The 11,938-nt window shown below is 45.5% G+C and overlaps 1 pseudogene; it reads left to right on the top strand.

Moving 5' to 3' along the window:
* Positions 1–10,615: 10,615 nt before the first annotated feature.
* On the top strand, positions 10,616–11,440 carry LOC100441141 (protein PIMREG-like; annotated as a pseudogene).
* Positions 11,441–11,938: the final 498 nt, after the last annotated feature.

Below are 11,938 nucleotides of genomic sequence, written 5' to 3'. Positions count from 1 at the left end.
TCTGTTGCCCAGGCTGGAGTGCAGTGGCACCATCTCGGCTCACTGCAAGCTCCACCTCCCGGGTTCCCACCATTCTCCTGCCTCAGCCTGGGCCCTGAAGTTAGATTACCTGAATTAAAGTCTCAGTTCTGTCATTTTCTAGTTTTGTGACCTTGAAAAAGTCAGTTAGCCTGTTTTAAGTTTTGTTTTCTTTGTTTGTTTTTGTTTTGTTTTGTTTTTGGAGACAAGTTCTTGCCCCTGTTGTCCCAGCTGGAGTGCAGTGGCATGATCACTCACTGCAGTCTCAACCTCCCAGACTCAAGTGATGCTCCCACCTCAGCATCCCAAGTAGCTGGGACTCCAGGTATGAGCCACCACGTCTGGCTAATTTTGAAATTTTTTTTTTTTTTTAGAAAGAACATCTTACTACATTGCCTAGGCCGGTCTCAAACTCCTGGGCTCAAGCACTCCTTCCATCTCAGGCTCCCAAACTGTTGGGATTACAGGCATGACCCACCATGCCCTGCTGCTTTAAGTTCTTTATATGAAAAGTAGAGATAATGGGCTGGGCGCAGTGGCTCATGCCTGTAATCCCAGCACTCTGGGAGGCCGAGGCGGGTGGATCACGAGGTCAGGAGTTTGAGACCAACCTGACCAACATGGTGAAATCTCATCTCTACTAAAAATACAAAATTAGCCAGGCGTGGTGGTGGGCACCTGTTATCCCAGCTACTCAGGAGGCTGAGGCAGGAGAATCGCTTGAACGCAGGAAGCAGAGGTTGCAGTGAGCTGAGATCACGCCATTGTACTGCAGCTTGGGCAACAAGAGTGAAACTTCGTCTCAAAAAAATGAAAAAAAAAAAAAATCTGCTGGGTGTGGTGGTGGGCGCCTATAATTCCAGCTACTCAGGAGCCTGAGGCACAAGAATCATTTGAATGTAGGAGGTGGAAGTTGCAGTGAGCCGAAATTGTGGCACTGCACTTCAGCCTGGGCAACACAGTGAGACTCTATCTCAAAAAACAAACAAACAAACAAACAAACAACAAAAAACTAAGGCGAGCTCAGGGAGGACAGAAACCTCCCGTGGAGCAGAAGGGCAAAAGCTCGCTTGTTGATTTTCAGTACGAATACAGACCATGAAAGCGGAGCCTCATGAAAAAAGAAAAAAAAGTAGAGATAAATATTATCTTCCTCATGGGCTTATGATAAAGGTTAAATTAATTAATACATGTAAAACATTTAAAAGAGTGCCTGGCATGTAGTAGAATTACTTAATAGATGTTAGTCATTATTATCAAGGCTTCTTAATTTGGAATGTATAGAGGAGCTTCTTGAATGCTCTGAAAATATTTTAAATATGTTAAATAGATTACTTTAAATACCTATTATCTTTATTTTAAAATAGTCTGGCCTGGACTGGAAGGAAACACACCAATAAATATTAATAAGAGTTATTGTAAATTATTGTTTGTTCATTGGTTATTTAAAATTTTATACTTTAAATTTTCTGTACTTTCCAAATGTTTGATAATCTCCAATCTTACTTTTATAATCAGAAGTTTTAAATATTTTAAGTACAGAAAAAAAATCTCACAGATATTGAGACACTTTATTTAAAAAGACTACATCAGAGAAAATGAATCAAATATCATCATACTTTTCTACTTTAACACCCAGTGCCAAAATACAGTGAAGTAACATCTGCGAAGTTTGAGGGAAAATGATTGTGACCTAAGAATCCTGTATCCAGTTAAGCTGTACTTCACATGCAGTCCGACAGAAAAGTACTGTCACACCTTCTCCATTCATTCAAGGACCCAGAAAATATACTACCCATGTACACTTTATAGAAAAATATTATTCAGAGAAGTACTCTAGCAGACCTCCTAATTTGGAGGTTAAGTTAAATAATTATTTAACTTAAAAAACGCTTGAGGTGGGTCATGGTGGCTCATGCCTGTAATAATGCCAGCACTTTGGGAGGCTGAGGTGGGAGGATAACTTGAGGCCAGGAATTCAAGGCTGCAGTGAGCTATGATCATGGCACTCCTTTCTGGCCTGGGTGACGGAGTGAGACCCTGTCTGTAATAAAGCTAACAAACAAAAAACGCTTGAACAGGAAAAGCTATAATAAAATAAATGGAAGTAAACGATGATCAACGCCAGGCATGGTGGCTCAGGCCTATAATCCCAGCACTTTGGGAAGCCAAGGCAGGAGGATCGCTTGAGTCCAGGAGTTCCAGACCAGCCTGAGCAGCACAGCAAAAATGTCTACCAAAAAAAAAAAAAAAAAAAAAAAAAAAAACCAGGCCGGGTGTGGTGGCTCACCTCTGTAATCCCAGCACTTTGGGAGGCTGAGGCGGGTGGATCACCTGAGGTCAGGAGATCAAGACCACTCTGGCCAACATGGTGCAACCCTGTCTCTACTAAAATACAAAAAATTAGCCGGGCGTGGTGGTGCGCACCTGTAGTCCCAGCTATTCGGGAGTCTGAGGCAGGAGAATTGCTTGAACCCGGGAGGTGGAGGTTGCAGTGAGCCGAGATTGCGCCACTGCACTCCAGCCTGGCAACAGAACAAGACTCTGTCTAAAAAAAAAAAAAAAAATTAGCCAGGCATGGTGTCACATGCCTGTAGTCCCAGCTACTCAGGAGGCTGAAGTGGGAGGATCATTTGAACCCAGGAGGTCGAGGCTGCAGTGACCCATGATCGTGCCACTGCACTCCAGCCTGGGTGACAGAGTAAGACTGTCTCAAAAAAAGAAAAGAAAAAAGAAAACAATAATCAGGTAATACAGAGTTTAACCCAAATAAGTTATAACAATACAAATCAACTAAGTTTCCCTACTTATTTACTCAAAGTTTCTTGAGAAAAAGAAACAAGATAACAAAGAAGGAAACAAGGACTCCTTTGCTGTCTGCTAGGCATTTTTCAGTGAAGTTCCTTCTCAGCAAATAACACCCACTCACTCACTTAAGAAATTTTCATCATAAAGCAGAGGTGGGAAGAGATCAGCCCTCAGGTGTTTGGGCTGCACTACAGCTGCTGATCAACTGCCTTTAGTGACGCAAGCCAAGTTATAAACAAAGGGTGAACCTCAATGTCTGTGCAGGACTCAACTTGATAGGAAATCAAGGGAATTCAAAAACAATCATCCAACATTACATGGTTTCGCCCTTTGTTTTTCAGAAAGCTGTAATTTTTCACAATCTTTGCCTGGAACTTTCTGTTACTGGCTATATCCCTTCCTGTGGATTCTTTTAAAAGTTTCTCATTGTCACCCTGAGGGTTAATTTGTTCCAGAAGAACAAGGAAAATAATGCTAGACCTCATCAGGATGCCTGGATTCTAGTCCAGCTCCGCTAATTAGGAGAGTGATCCTTGGATTAGTGATCAAAATATTTTTGAGTCGAAGTGTCTTTATCTCTCACAACTTCAGTCAGGGTCAAATAAATTAATGAATGCAAAAATGTCCACTGAACATTCTAAAATGCTATATGATATGGTTTGGCTCTGTGTCCTCACCCAAATCTTATGTTGAATTATGACCTTCAGTGTTGGAGGAGGCCTCTGGTGGGAGGTGATTGGATTGCGGTGTGATTGCATCATATTTCTTTTTCTTTTTCTTTTTTCTTTTTTTCTTTTCTTTTTTTTTTTTTTTTTGAGACAGAGTCTCGCTCTGTTGCCCAGGCTGGAGTGCAGTGGCGCGATCTCGGCTCACTGCAAGCTCCGCCTCCCGGGTTCCCGCCATTCTCCTGCCTCAGCCTCCCGAGTAGCTGGGACTACAGGCGCCCGCCACCACACTCGGCTCATTTTTTGTATTTTTTAGTAGAGACGGGCTTTCACCATGTTAGCCAGGATGGTCTCCATCTCCTGACCTCGTGATCCGCACGTCTCGGCCTCCCAAAGTGCTGGGATCACAGGCGTGAGCCACCGTGCCCGGCCAGTCTCAGGTAGTTCTTTGTAAGTAGTGTGAGAACAGACTAATACACTATATAAATGTAAAATACTATTGTTACTTTTTTACTTTGGAATCATCATTATTAAAACAGTCTTGATAGCTTGACACCTTTTGTTTACCCTTAAGATTAGTATCCATGTCAGTTTCATCATCATCACGTGTCGAACAAGTGCCAGGCATTTTGGGAGCTTTAAGCCAAATCTTCCCTTAGATAAACAGAGTTACCTTTCCCACTTCCACCCCTACTCTTCTTTCCCAAAACCAGCAACCCAAGAGTCTTATGCTATCTTGCAACCTTCAATCAATCAGTAAAGTGAGCCAATACAATAAATTTATATGAAGATTTAGTGTTATCCCTAATGTGTTATTCTTAACTGGAATATTACTTTTTTTTTTTTTTTTTTTTTTTTTTGAGACAGAGTCTCGCTTTGCTCTGTCAGCAGGCTGGAGTGCAGCGGCGCGATCTCGGCTCACTGCAACCTCCACCTCCTGGGTTCAAACGATTCCTCTGCCTCAGCCTCCCGAGTAGCTGGGACTACAGGCATGTGCCACCACGCCCAGCTAATTTTTGTATTTTTAGTAGAGATGAGGTTTCACCATGTTGGCCAGGATGGTCTCAATCTCTTGAGATCCGCCCGCCTCAGCTTCCCAAAGTGCCGGGATTACAGGCATAAGCCACCACTCCCGGCCATCCTTAACTGGAATATTTCTATTTCAAAAAGAAATTTTATAATTAAATAAAGTTCATGCTATTCCCTCCACCTGAGAAAACCTTTTTGTTTTCACCTGGCAAAATTCTAACCATCCTTCAAATCCCAGTTATCTTGCAATCTTCCCAGTGAAACCTTTCTAGACTTGTTTAAGAAATTTGCCATTCCCTCCTATGGATCTCCACTCACCTTTGCATATTTTTGTTTGTTTGTTTGTTTGTTTGTTTGTTTGTTTTGAGACAAGTCTTGCTCTGTTTGCCCAGGCTGGAGTGCAGTGGTGATCTGTTGCCCAGGCTGGAATGCGGTAGCGCGATCTCTGCTCACTGCAAGCTCCGCCTCCCAGGTTCACGCCATTCTCCTGCCTCAGCCTCCCGAGTAGCTGGGACTACAGGCGCCCGCCACCATGCCCGGCTAATGCTTTGTATTTTTAGTAGAGACGGGGTTTTACCGTCTTAGCCAGGATGGTCTTGATCTCTTGACCTCGTGATCCACCTGCCTCGGCCTCCCAAAGTGCTGGGATTACAGGCTTGAGCCACCGCGCCCAGCCGCACATATCTATTATACTTACCAATTTAAAGGTTAACATATATGTTATGATGGGAAAATATTATATATGGAACAGCAGCCCCAGTATTCTTGGGGGTGAAGGGAGTAGGAGGGTTTGAAGGGGAGACCTTGAGAAGTCTGAGTGCAGGCAGAACTGTTTTTTGTTTTTTTTTTTTTTTTGAGACGGAGTCTTGCTCTGTCGCCCAGGCTGGAGTACAGTGGCGCGATCTCGGCTCACTGAAAGCTCCGCCTCCTGGGTTCACGCCATTCTCCTACCTCAGCCTCCCGAGTAGCTGGGACTACAGGCGCCTGCCACCATGCCTGGCTAATTTTTTGTATTTTTAGTAGAGACGGGGTTTCACCGTGTTAGCCAGGATGGTCTTGATCTCCTGACCTCGTGATCTGCCCGCCTTGGCCTCCCAAAGTGCTGGGATTACAGGCGTGAGCCACCGGGCCCGGCCAAGAACTGTTATCTATCCACCAAACAAAGACTGGAGTTTGTAGTAAAGTTTACTCCAGAGAAACGAGGCAAGTAAAGGAGACACTTTTAAATAAGAAAGCATATCTGATGCTCTTCAAATCACATTGCTGAGCACTGTTCCTATATAATCCTTGCCTGGAATCCTCTGGCTCTTCTATAGGGATAAATTAGGATGTTCAGGACAAAAAACTTTATTATTATTATTATTATTTATTTATTTTTTTTTTTTGAGACAGAGTTTTGCTCTTGTTGCCCAGGCTGGAGTGCAATGGCATGATCTTGGCTCATTGCAACCTCCGCTTCCCGGGTTCAAGCGATTCTTGTGCTCAGCCTCCGGAGTAACTGGGATTACAGGCATGCGCCACTGCGCCCGGCTAATTTTGTATTTTTTTAGTAAAGACAGGGTTTCTCCATGTTGGTCAGGCTGGTCTCCAACTCCCGATCTCAGATGATCTGCCCACCTAGGCCTCCCAAAGTGCTGGGATTACAGGCGTGAGCCACCACACCTGGCCTATTATTTATTTGTCTATTTATTTGAGACAGGGTCTCGCTCTGTTGCCCAGATTGGAGTGCAATGGCAAGATATCGGCCCACTGCAACCTCCATCTCCTGAGTTCAAGTGATTCTCCTGCCTAGCCTCCCGAGTAGCTGGGAGTATTGGCGCACACCACTACGCCCAGGTAATTTTTGTGTTTTTTTGTTTGTTTGTTTGTTTTTTTGAGACAGAGTTTCGCTCTTGTTGCCCAGGCTGGAGTGCAACAGCGCAATCTCGGCTCACGTCAACCTCCGCCTCCCAGATTCAAGCAATTCTCCTGCCTCAGCCTCCCAAATAGCTGGGATTACAGGCATGCGCCACCACGCCCAGCTAATTTTGTATTTTTAGTAGAGACGGGGTTTCTCCATGTTGGTCAGGCAAGTCTCGAACTCCTGACATCAGGTGATCCATTCGCCTTGGCCTTGGCCTCCCATAGTGCTGAGATTACAGGTGTGAGCCATGGCACTCGGCCTAATTTTTGTATTTTTAGTAGAGACGGGGTTTCACCATGTTGGCCAGGTTGGTCTTGAACTTATGACCTTAAGTGATCCACCTGCCTTGGCCTCCCAAAGTGCTGGGATTACAGGTGGGAGCCACCATTCCTGGCCCCAAAACTTTAATATCTAAACATTCTCTTTTTGCTGGAGGTTGCAGTGAGATCACACCACTGCACTCCAGCCTGGGCAACAGATCAAGACTCTGTCTCAAAAAAAATTAAAAAATAATCTGGGCGCGGTGGCTCACGCTTGTGTTGGCAGGCGTCTGTAGTCCCAGCACTTTTGGGAGGCCAAGGCAGGCAGATCACGAGGTCAGGAGATCAAGACCATTTTGGCTAACATGGTGAAACCCCATCTCTACTAAAAATACAAAAATTAGCTGGGCGTGGTGGCACATGCCTGTATTCCCAGCTACTTGGGAGGCTGAGGCAGCAGAATTGCTTGAACCCGGAAGGTGGAGGTTGAAGTGAGCTGAGATCGTGCCACTGCACTCTAGCCTGACGACAGAGCGAGACTCTGTCTCAAAACAAAACAAAACAAAACAAAACAAAACAAAACAAAAATTAACTGGGTGTGGTGGTGCACACCTGTAATCCAGCTACTTGGGAGGCTAAAGCAGGAGAATCGCTTGAACCCAGGAGGCATAGATTGCAGAGAGCCATGATCGCACTACTGCACTCCAGCCTGGCGACAGAGTGAGATTCCATCTCAAAAAAAAAAAAAAAAAAAAAACCCAGAAAATTTATTTACTCTTAAGTATATATATATAGACTATATAGAGAGAGTGTCCTAAATTGGTTGTCTCCTCCACTAGAAGGCAATCTTCATAAGTAAGGGCACTTAGTTCATTTTGTTCACTGTTGTATTTGCATCATATAGAATAGTTCCTGGCATAGGTCCTTAGTAAATATTTGCAGAATGAATCATGAATTAAGAGCTCTGTAGATTGGATGTCCATAGCTTTTGCACAGCCTTAGCTTCTCTGCAAATACTAAGAGACAGATAGCCCCATGCACCAGGGGACCAGAGGTTGGGAGACTACTGGGTGAGTGCAAAAGTGGAGCAAGTGGAGAAGAGGCTGCAAGGACAATGAAGGCCACTTGCAAGCTAATATGTTAGTCTGTCATTGTTTCATGGATGCTGTCAATAGTCATGACACTCCTTGGTCAGAGACAGAGGAATTTATTATTCATGGCACAGCAAATAGCATGTGTCAGCCTATTTGCAATGGTTTCCCTTGCCCTCAAGTTCTAATGGGACAACCCAATGAGCCCAGATGACACATGTATCTGCAGTGGTTTGCATTACAGGAGAGGAAACCTGGGCCAAGGGCTCAGCACTTTTTGAGCAAGCAGCAAATGAGCCAATCCCCACTCACTCTAGGGAGCAAGCAGTTACAGGTAATTACAGTTGTTGCCTTGGCCTAGTTATATCTGTGTGAGTAGCTATAGACATTGCTCAGTATCAGGAGCCTGAAAGTCTTATAGATTGGCCTATTCAGCAAGAGAGTGCAGGCATGTTCAGGGCCCATGGTGGAGTGCCTCTCTCAGCACAAGGCAGCTGAGTTATCAGCAAAGGAGGATGACATTGAATGTTGCCAGCTTGACACACGCTCACTAGACTCCAAATCCTAGCTAAGAGAAGCATTTAGCAGATAAAATATTCAACCTTCCGCAGGCATCATTCAGCACACAGGTTTAAATGATCAAATTGGGGAGAAGTGTGGAAAGTAAAGAGTCTGGCCTAGCATAGTGGCTCATGCCTGTAATCTCAGCAATCTGGGAGGCTGAGATGGGAGGATCACTTGAGGCCAGAAGTTTGAGACCAGCCTAGGCAACATAGTAAGACCCTATCTCTACAAAAAATACAAAAATTAGCCCACCTACTCGGGAGGCTGAGGTGGGAGGACAGCTTGCGCCTGGGAGGTTGAGGCTGCACTGAGCTATGATGGCACCACTGCACTCCAGCCCCCATGGGCGACAGAGCAAGACACTGTCGAAAGAAAGAAAAGGAAAGAAAGGAAGAAAGAAAGGAAGAAAGAGGGAAAGAAAGAAAGGGAAAGAGAGAGAGAGAAAGAAAGAAAAAAGAAAGAAAGAAAAGAGAGAGAAAGAAAGGGAAGAGAGAAAAGAAAGAAAGAAAGAGGGAAATAAAGCGAAAGAAAAAGAAAGAAAGAAAAAGGAGGGAGGGAGGGAAGGAAGGAAAGAAGAAAGAACTTCATAGAGGTTGCTTGCCTTAGTAAAAAATGTACTATATGGCAGAGTTGTGTGGCAAAGCTTACAATGACTCTAGGGCTTTGCATCAGTCATGAACGGCTACCAAGGGAAAATTGAGACGTCCTCAACCGTGGCCTTACCCCTGCAGCCTTTCGACATAAGAGTGCCCAGTCCTGGGGATAGAAGGCTGGGTTTCTGTCTAGCTCTACTGCTAACATGTTCTGGAACTTCAAGGCAATCCTTTAAGTTTATCGGACAGAATTATCCCTAGATTAGGATAATTCTGGCTGCAACTGCCTATGTGTGACTTATTATTCCTTTTAGGACTTCTTGGTTCACCCTGATATGATTCTGTCTGATAAAAATAGTGCTGAAGTCATCGTGTGTATAGTGGGTTTAGAGAAAGATAATTTTTTTGCAAGGTGGGATCTCTCATTTGAGTTTCCCTTTATTTTTCAGAAAGAATGAATTTTTAAAGCCCCACAATCTTCTACACTGCTCCACTACTCCATCCTTAGCCCATGAGGTGCTTTTAGGCCTCATTCCCCTTGGGGACAGACTTATCTCTGAGGACTTGATTAGCAGATCTGTAAAAAAGAGATAATATTTGTCCTGCTGACTTCATGTGGTTACAGTGAGAATCACATGAAATTTAATTAAAGAAAATTAGAGGCAGGGCTCGGTGGCTCACGCCTGTAATCCCAACTGTCAGGGAGGCAGAGGCCAGAGGATAGCTTGAGCCCAGGAGTTTGAGACCTGCCTGGGCAATATAGCGAGATCCCGTTCTCTCCAAAAAGGAAGAAAAAAAAGACAAAACAAAAAAGAAAATTAGAACTGTAACTGCCTTTAGCTACCATCTAGGCCCACCCTGCAATTTACAGATAGTGAAACTAAGGCCCAACCAGTGTGGTGGCACACATCTGTAGTCCTAGCTACTCAGGATGCTGAGGTAGGAGAACTGCTTGAAGGACAAAGGCTTTTTCCATCTGTGGTTCCACCCTTTTGCTTGTCCCTTTCTTTTTCCTCTCCATTCAGCAAGAGAAGGGATGGCCAAAGACTGAGGATTGTGCTTGAGAGGTTTTTATGGACCTAGAAGTGGTGCCCATCACTCTTGCTCACATTCCACGGGCCAGAACAGTCACATGGTCATACCTAACTGCACTGGAGGCTGGAAGAGGGACTCCGGCTGTAGGCCAGGAAGAAGAAAAGAACACAGTCACTGGTGAGCACCAACAGTCTTCACCACATATAAACCGATCATGTGATGCCAACATTAGCTAAGTCAGAATTTATTTTTCTTTCTTTGGAATTCCTTCAGCAATTACATACCCGCTATATCATAATTTTTTCACATTAAATTGTATATTGCCTTAGATTTAGGTCTTCTGCCTCCATTTTTACATCATAAGCAGGGATCATTCTTCAGCTGCTTTGGTTTTTACCACGATGCAGGCTATAAGGTAGGCACTATAAGTAAATTTAAAAATCATGCTGAATTATTTCAGTAAAGACTTAGGAAGCTGGAATTTGCAAACCTTTACAGTCTGGAAACAAGCTTGGTTTAGTTGCTATGGCACAAATTAATGATTTAAATATATACAAGGATGTTTATAATCACAAAAAAAAAAACAGTAGAAAGAGAGTTAAATATCCATTAAATGTATATAGTGGGCGGTGGTCGAGGAGCAGCTGTGCTCGGGGTGTGATTGGTGTTGGTCGTGTTGGGGTCTAGTGGACAGAGAAGACTCTTGGCCAGGCAGATGGCTTCTTGGTGGCAGAGAATGGGGACCTCCGTGCACCGGAGATGTCTCCAGCACCAGGAGCAGCTGGAGGACAGCAAGGAGCTGCAGCCCGTGGCCAGCCATCAGGAGAACTCCGCGGGTCCCTGGGGTCCCTGTGCAGACAGTTCCAAAGGAGGCTGCCTCTGAGAGCCATCAACCTCAACTTCCGCGCAGGCCCTTCCTGCAAATGCTTGGAAACCCCAGAGCCAGGGCAGTAGGGCCTCAAGGCTACAGCTCACTCAGCTAAGAGTGCCTTGGGTGCCATGTCCCAGAGAATCCAGGAGTCCTGCCAAAGTGGCACCAAGTGGCTGGTGGAGACCCAGGTGAAGGCCAGGAGGAGGAAGAGAGGGGCACAGAAGGGCAGTGGATCCCCAACTCACAGCCTGAGCCAGAAGAGCACCCGGCTGTCTGGAGATGCCCCTGCCCACTCAGCCCACAGACCCCTGGGAGAAGGAGCATCACTGCCTCTCTGCCCGGATAGGCTCCCATGCCTACCCATTACGGCAGTCGATGCGGGAGGCTGCCTTCTGGAGCCCCTACTCCTCAACAGATCCCCTCTGCTCTCCCAGCCAGTCTGGCAGTGACCTAGAGCCTATGGGGGTGGGAATTCAGCATCTCCAGAAGCTGTCCCAAGAGCTAGATGAAGCCATTATGGCGGAAGAGAGTGGTGACATCATCTCTCTCATTCATGGCTGAGGAAGTGGCCTGCAGGAAACAAGCCTTGTCTGATTGCCAAGGCTTCATACCCAAGGCTGTCTGTGCTTCCCCATGAGCTTCCTGGAGGAAGCCCCTAGGAGTCATCAGTACCCCTGGGCCACTGCTAACAAGGACCTGACTAACAAGGGGCCCAGAGCCCCCCGGCTCTGGCCACATTTGGATCCATCAGTGACTGCCTGCCATAACCTGAGAGTGTCTTGGGGAGACCTTGCAGAGGTGGGGAGAATTGTTCCTTCCACTTTCCCAGGGGACTCTTGAGCTTAGAAACTCATCGTACACTTGACCTTGAGCCTTGTATTTGCCTCATCTATAACGTGAAGTGCTAGCATCAGATGTTAGAGAGCTCTTAGCTGTGTACCCAGGTGCCTGGTTTTTGGGGAGTCATCTGCAGAGTCACTCACCCACTGTATTTCTGGTGCCAAGGCTCTTGGGGTCCCACTCTCATCCCTGCTTTCCCTACCAGGGACTCGGAGGAAGGCATAGGAGATATGTCCAGGCTTAAGACCCTGGGCTCACGGG

The sequence above is a fragment of the Pongo abelii genome, chromosome 11, assembly GCF_028885655.2.
Source record: "Pongo abelii isolate AG06213 chromosome 11, NHGRI_mPonAbe1-v2.0_pri, whole genome shotgun sequence".
Classification (NCBI taxonomy): domain Eukaryota; kingdom Metazoa; phylum Chordata; class Mammalia; order Primates; family Hominidae; genus Pongo; species Pongo abelii.
The sequence above is the reverse complement of the archived record's forward strand: the minus strand, read 5'-3'. Positions and strand labels throughout refer to the sequence as shown.